Below are 8,245 nucleotides of genomic sequence, written 5' to 3'. Positions count from 1 at the left end.
TGTCTCTATAATGCATAAGAATGCCCTCCAGAGTGATCTCTCGACTCCATTTGAAATCTCTCAGCCTCCGAAGCTTTGTTTTGTTTGATTTCTCTTCCCCCTTTTGGTCAAGAAGGCTTTCTCAATCCCACAATGCCAGGTCCAGGCTCATCCCCGGGAGTCATGTCCCACATTGCCAGGGAGATTGACACCCCTGGGAGTCAGGTCCCATGTAGTGGGGAGCCTGGCCCTGTTTTAAAAGCCACACTGCACAGGTGGAGATCTCCATAGTCCAGATGCACCCCCCCAAAAGGGGCCAGTCCTTAGTCTCAGCAGCAATTGCCAGGCTTCATTCACTCATTCTTTCATTTATTCATTTCTTTGGCAGCAAACACTTCCTAAGTACCTGCTAGGTATGTGGTGCTGTGTTAGGCATGGAGTGAGTGTGGGGGTAACAAGATGACCCCATACAGTCCCTGCTCAAGAAAGACCCAGAGACCCCCTCAGTGCCAAACAAACAAACAAACCCACGAAACCCTATGTCCTACTTTCTCTTTGAATTCCCTCTTGAGTTTCCTCTTGATATCTTTTGAAATTTGAAATCCCTACCAAGGTAGCTGACCCACATAGCCAATCAAGCCTCTAGTTCATGACATTTGACCCAATACAAGATTAAGCCCACCTGCCCTAAACCCACCCCTATAAGACAGACAAACACTTGTCCAATCAGTAGGGGTCAAGTTAACTTCCTTTTTATGTCTGTAAAAATCGTTTACCATCCCTGGAACCCCAAAGCGTCTTCCATTTGTGCAAGTGATCTGACTTCCTTGGCTGCAGCAAAACTTTGGTGCCCTGAATAAAATGCTGCAGTCTGGACACTTGACTGCAATTTGCCTTTTGACAAGTTTGGGGGGCCCTGTGAGACATAGAAGGTGCCTTCTGGGGCTGCAGGCTCTGGTGACCAGCCAGGTGAGGCACCCACAACAGACCTGTGTCTGCCTTCCAATCGCCAAGACTCCGCACCCCCCAGGTAACCCCTTCCGACATTGGAACTCTGCAATTTTCATCGCGTTCAATTGCCTTTTACTCAGGACTTTGGTTTAGGTGCTTTTGGTTTGGGTTGGTTTCGATTCTATCATCAGACCTTCCATTTGATTTCCTTTCATTTCTCCCTCCAACTATCTAATTTTCTGTCTCTCTCCACCCCTGAGGTAGAATGATCTAGTTCAGGCTCCTTTAAAGATGAGGACTTCTACAGAAACTGGCTGTCCGCTAGAGCAGAAATTAAACCATAGACCCAAACTGAATTAAGAACTATAATTAAAGATTTGCCCAAACAAGACCAGCGAATATTCATAGAAGAACTTAGAATTCTTTGGGGTGCATGTGATCCAGGGCTCCCTGTTGGTTGGGACCTCAGATGGTAAATCCTGGGGGGCAAAAGCCGGTTGGACTGACCCAGAAAGGGACCTATGAGATTTCTCTTTTCATAATAAATCTGAGCGTCAAATAGGCCTGAGAAGTAGGGCAAAGTTTCTACAAGATTATACAAAAGGGCAAAGAAAATTTTAAGTCTTCTCCACAAATTATGATGGGAAAGCTTTAGCCCTCACATTAAGTAAATAACCTGAACTTGTCCCATCTGCCAGGAATAAAAATTCTGATAAAAATGTAAGAGTAGAGCAAGGAGAGAAAGCTAGCTGTTTGGTATAAACCAGTGAGCAGTATATTTCTGTGTTTCTGTGTTTTTATGTCTGACCCATAGTTGAAAAAAATTAATTGAAGCTATACGCTCTCTCTTTGTGTCTGTCAGTATGTTTGATGCATGTTTTCCTGCCTTTGGATGGTAATACCAAATTAACATATAAAAATCCTTAAACAAGCTCTACTCAAATTGCTTAAAGATAAATAAGTGCTTATATATAAATCAGTACTCCTAAGTCCCAGAAATTAAGGAAATCATGCTTCTGTTATTTCCAAAGTAAAGAGTATTCATAGAACTAAATTGGAATGTTTTAAAAATTCAAGTGCACATAATCTAGGCAAACCCTTGGCAAAACTAATATTGTTGGTTAGATGAGAACAGCTATGTCTTCTGAGTTATCAATGCAATACAAGTATACAATTTTATTCTACTTGGGTACATTCTTCCTAAATTTATACACGTTTTCTGATCAATAAGCTAGCATTATATCTACTAGATGTTAAATGAAAAATGTAAATTTGTTTTTATCCAAGTTAAGTTATTATTCAGACAAATGTCATTTTTGAAATTATTTTGTTTTGTTGGATGTCAGCATGAAAACAATTTCCAAGATGTTTTGGGAAACTTAAATATGTAAGATATGCAGGATGAAGGATGGGTGTTGCAGAATGAGAAACTGGAAAGTGTAGGACAAGACCTAAGTGGATATAGAAAGTCGTAGAAAATTTGTAGAAATTAATTTAATTTGTCATGGTCAACACTGACTAAGATTTGATAGGCTTATTTATAAGATTTGTAAAGAGTTTGCATATCAACCAGTATATTCATGTAAAACTAGAATTTGGTTTTCTCTCTGTTAAAATGATGATATTTCTTGGATTATTGGTTTGTTCTAAGTGAGAGGTTATAAAAGATTTTTCTTAACCATCTGAGTAATCTACCTAGAGGGCAAAGATTCTGTCAGAATAATATCATCATTGATATTTTTATTGACCTTATCATCCTTTATTGTTTAAGAGAACAAGTCTTCTCACTTTGAAAAGAACTGAGTTTTTAATTCCTTTTTTTTACAGTCATGTTATCTCCTATATTTACTTTTAAACTCTTTTATTGTCACTAATGGTTTATCAGTGATCTATTATAAACATCTTGGCAACTTTTGACATTTTGCCTTCTCAAAATCAAACCCTAAAGCATATATTTTTTATTTCAAACTGTCTTTGGTATTTTCCAGAGGCCCTTGGCAAATCACAAAGGATTTGTTCTTTCACCTTTTGAAATAGCTAGGTTCATTTTATATGTTATGAGTTGCATGGGAAGTGCTGTCAAATTAAAAGGGATTTTCTGACGTTCTGTTGGTTAAATTTGCATGGGTAAGATGTTATTCATATAAATAGAGATTATATAAAATTCCTAAAGGTTTGACAGTGTTCTCACTGTCTATGATATGTGCTAATACTGATCTGCATGATATTAGACAATAGACTGTTATTGGTCATAATTTTAGTTATTCTTTAAAAAATGCTACATCCCACAAAAGCAACCAAATTTCCTTGTCAGTTACATTGTTTTACCCTGATGCTTCTCGGAAAGTGCTTGCAGTCAGCTACGGGTCAGAGCTTCATCTTCGCCCGAAAAAATAAAAAAAAAAGGTGGGGGCGCTTTAAACAAGATGAGCATATAAATCATGTTCCACCTGTCGAGTCGCACAACTCTGGTAAAGCTGTAAAGGTGGGATGTGGTCAAATACCTTGACTGCCTGCTACCTCCTCCTATGGGATACAAATATGTCCTTGTTATCTTATGCCTATTTTCTATATGGATAAAGGATTTTCCTTGTCACAAGTCTACTGTCCTCACAATAGATAAAAAGAAACTATTAGATTTTGTTTTTTCCACCTGTGGAATTCCTGCTGTTCTATCAAGTGATAGAGGCTCCCAGCTTACCGGAACTGTAATCAAGGAAATTTGCAAGGTCTTACCCATCAGCTGAAAGCTTCACTGTCCCTATAATCTTCAACTGTCAGGAAAGGTAGAAAAAACACATATTATCTTAAATCTTAAATTTGCTAACTTATCTGAATCCCTCTCTTTACCTTGGCCTAGGGTTTTTTCCTTAGCCTTGATGGTCATAAGATTTAGCCCATTGGGAAAACACTGGCTAACCCCCTATGTAATTATAACGAGAAGACCCATGAGTCTCCTACTTTACCAGACTACAACCTATTACAATATGAAATTGCTAATTATTGTAAAGGACTAATCATGTATGCTCACTGGCACCATTCACAGAGCTAGGCTGCCTTTCCCTAGATTCATCTACAGCGGATTCTACGAAGGACCTTCAACTCAGAGGCTTGATATACTGGAAGAGACATCAATGGAAGATTGCATTGGAATCTACGTGGAAAGGTCCTTATCAAGTCTTATTGGCCACCACTATGGCAGTAAAACTACAGGGAAATGACCCCTGCGTCCATGTGTCTCAACTAAAATGTGCTCCAAGCCCTTGGGGGGTTACTCCCATTTTGGATCTCAAGCTAAAATTAACACAAAGAATCCAGAAGCAGATAGCACCTGATGTGGACAACTTCTCCACAAGATGTCGGAACAAGGAGATGACACCTAAGGTCATGGATGAAGACATTCCTGAATTTCCTTATCTTATTCTTTGTCTCTTCCTTTTCACCATCTGTATAAATGTTCTGTGCCCATCCCCCCCTTCGTCCCCAAACAGATCTTCCTCTAATATCCATCCCCTTGACACTTGTAGACTTGGCCCTGACAGGAAATGTCAGATACCCAATCATATAGATCCCCTTTTTGGAATGACTCTGGGCTGTTCCTTAAGTGCCCCCAAGACTGGGAGTACTATGTGGCCTCTCTTACCCAAGGAATGTGGTGTTTTTACTAGAAACCAGACAGATAAAAATGGCCACCCTGTAGGGCCTAGTAAATTTTCAGTATCTCTATGGCAAGACTCCTTTTACTTTCATCAGCCAGGAGCACACTGTAGCAGTCAGGTCCCCTTTAGAGACACCATTTTTATCTAAACACCCCAAAGTTTTAATAACATAAGAATTTTTTCCACCCAAGGCACAAATTTCTGGTGGGCTGAAAGGTCAGGCAAAGGAAATTGTTAGTTAAATGGGACTAAGATATAAGATAACAATGATGATGGCTACGATCCTTCTTTTGGATTTTATACCCAATTAGCTCTACATGCCAATATCCCATTCCTTAAAGGCAATAGGTACTCTTAACAAGCTCTACAAGGACATTATTTTGGGTGTGGACACAAGACATACAAAGTATAACCTGTAAATTGGGTTAGCTCTTGTTATATGGTTTATGTTTTTCCCCAAATGAGTATTTATGATCAGCTTCCAAAAGGGAAAATTAGAAACATGGGGGCTCTTATGACTTCTTCCCATACTATTGTAACCCATGAAGAGACTATTGTCAGACTAGAGACAGCTCTAAATGGATCATGGAAAAACCCATAACCCAGGCTAAACTCACAGAATGTTCTGTTCTTGGTATTATTCTCCTTGTCTTTGGGGCAGCCCTCTCTATGTTGGAAGACACACTGTAAGACTACAGATGCGATTACAAAAGGTAGCTTTAGAGTTAGAGAAATCTACCTCCCACCTAGGGCAAGCCATCAGCTCAGTAACTGACAAAGTACTGGAACTTCACGAAGTGTCTACAAAACTGATGGGCATTAGACTGTATCCTGGCTTCCCAAGGAGGTGTGTGTGCACTAGTGGGGTCTCAGTGCTGTGTATTTGTAAATGACTGTCAAGAAGAGGTTTACCAAGAGGTAGTGACAGTGGAAGCCCATGATAGAGAAGCAGCAAAATCAGCTTACATACCTCCTGAATCTGCTTGGTCTGAGTCTCTTCTTGGTGGGCTTCTAGGATCATGGGGACCTGAGCTCTAACATGTCCTAATAGGGGCACTTGTTATTCTCTTAATTATATTCAAACTACTCCTCGGTCTTTGTCAGCTCTCTTTATTCTTAAATGCTACTCTGCAGCCACCAACTTGACAAGTGATACAACTGAAGATACAAAAACCAGAATGAATGGGACAATGAAAATTTTGAACTTCAGCTAACTGGTGAAATCAATGATGAAACACGAGAGATTTTTAGTGATGAATGAGAGACTAACAACATCTTTGGTCAAGCCCTTGTAACTGAGGGAATGACCAAATAGGGGGAAATTGATAAAAATCATACAGAAAAAGCCCTGAGGATCCCTCAGAAGTCCAACACCCATGCCCTGCTTCCTCTTTGAATTCCTCTTTGAGTTTCCTTTTGATATTTTTGAAATTTGAAATCCCCACCAAGCAGCCCATTGAGATAGCCAACCAATCCCCTAGTTCACTAAGTTTGACTGAATATAAAACAAAGCCCAACTGTTCTAACCCCACTCCTGTAAGACAGACAAACTGTCACCCAATGAATAGGAGTCAAGCTAACTTCCTTTTTGTGTCTATAAAAATTGTTTGCCATTCCTAGAACCCTGAAGCTACTTCCATTCTTGCAAGTGATCTGACTTCCTTTGGTGTCCCAAATAAAATGCCATAGTCTGCAAACTGCTGCGTCCCTAACCAACCACCCTGCAGGCTGTGGGTACCTCTCCTGCCACTCTTTCGGGCTGCAGGTACCTGGGACAGGGCAGCAGGGGTCTTCGGACGCTGCCCCCTTGTGGCAGTTGAGGGGCACCCCCAGAAAGTGAGGGCCCACAGCTCCTAGGCAGGTGCAGCCTGATGGTAGCAGGTCTCCATCCCAGGATGCCCCTGAGAGGGACTGCTGAGGAGTGGCCACCTCCCCCGCCCAGGGAGTGCCCTGTTCCCTCCAGACTTGGCTCACGGGGGTGTCCCAGCGTGTTCCTGGCAGCCACCACCGTCCCCTGCTCCCACCCACGCAGCAGCCAACAGAAAGCTCGGGCCCTCCCAGGCTGGGGGCCAGTCCGCCTCACTTCACAGCCCCCAGACCCTCCCCCGTCGCTGGAGAGCTGGCAGGGCCCCCAAGGCCTTGGCCAGCTCTGGCGGCCACAGGCCTCCACGCCACCCTGGGTCCTGGGCCGGGGGCCTCACTGCCTCTCCACTGGCCGCCCACCCCGGCCCAGCCAGCAGCAGAGCGGCGATTCCCACCCTCCAGCGCCAGCTCCTGCGCGCCTCTGCCCCCCTCGCTCCCTTTCCCACCTCCCTCAGGCTCCGAGTCTGGTGTCTTGCTCCAATTGGCTCCTTGCCTCCGTCACTGCTTGCTTCCCTTCTCCGTTGCCTTAGCCTCCTCCAACAGTGAGAGTGGGACTCGCTCCTGCTGGTTTCCCTGCCCCTTGGCATTCTCCCCCCTGACTCCCTTTGAAGCAACCACTGTCGCCTCCATGGATTTGCTCCCCAGGAGATGAGGGCCAGGCATCTCTGAGAGGAGATTCCAGGTGGGAAATGCTGATTCATGTGACCTGCATTTGCTGAGCACCTGCGGCCAGAGGGTGAGTGAAACAGATAAGATCGCTGCCCTTAGAGACCTGCCATTCCAGGGGAGTCAGTCCCTTTGCCTTTAGACTCACTGGTTCATGCATGTGTTGGGTCACTGCTCGTCGTGGAACTGTGACTGAGCTCTCCCCGCCCCTGGGTCCTGCCTCCACTGGACACCATGGCGGGGGGAGGAGGGGCCAGGATGAACCAGCCCCAGTCGCAGCCCCAGGCCCAGCCCTCAAGACACTCCAAGCCCAGTAGAGAATCAGACATGAAAACCAAAGTCATCTTAGAAGCCAGGAAGTGCTGCACCTGAAACCTGCCTCTGTGATCAGAGGACGGTGAGTCTGAGCAGCACTGAGCCTTCTGTGGCATGTGAGGGCAGAACCACACTGAGAAGGGTGGGAAGGTGCCAACTTGTTTGCTCCCAGCACAGCCAGCCGTTCTGTTTACTCCCACCCAGACAAGGAGCCTGACTTGTCCTGTACAAACGCCGGTGGTGGGTGGGAAGCATTGGTAGGAGTGAGGGTGTGTGTGGGGGAGTTGCCTGATTACATACAGGGTGCCCAGTTACATTTGAATTTCAGATAAATGATGAAATAATTTTTTGGTATAAGTATACCCCAAATATTGCATGGGACACACTTATACCAACAAAGTTATTTGTACAAAATTCAAATGTAACTGGGTATCCTGTATTTTTATTGACTGAGCCTGGTGACCCTATGTGTGGGTAAGGGTGTAGGGGGAGAATGGGCCAAATTGACTTTGTCGGGGACAAGCAGGGGCCCCCACTGACTGGAGTCCTCAGCCTGGCAATCCCCTCAGCTCGGGAAGAGGAAGGCAGCTGCTGCCTGTCTGCGTCCCCATGGTGGGGAGCAGTCCGGTCTCAAAGACCATCGCCTGCCCTTTTCCCATCTTGGGGCTTCTTGACCGAGGGTCTGGCATCTGACCAGCTGTAGCTATGACCACCACATAGCAGTCCCAGCAGCTGCCCAAATCCCTGGAGGCACCAAAACCCGGTCTCTTCAGTGGCCACTGATGTACAAGGCCACAGACACTCAAAGTGGA

The sequence above is a fragment of the Choloepus didactylus genome, chromosome X (genome assembly GCF_015220235.1).
Source record: "Choloepus didactylus isolate mChoDid1 chromosome X, mChoDid1.pri, whole genome shotgun sequence".
NCBI classification, from domain to species: Eukaryota; Metazoa; Chordata; class Mammalia; order Pilosa; family Megalonychidae; genus Choloepus; species Choloepus didactylus.
The sequence above is the reverse complement of the archived record's forward strand: the minus strand, read 5'-3'. Positions refer to the sequence as shown.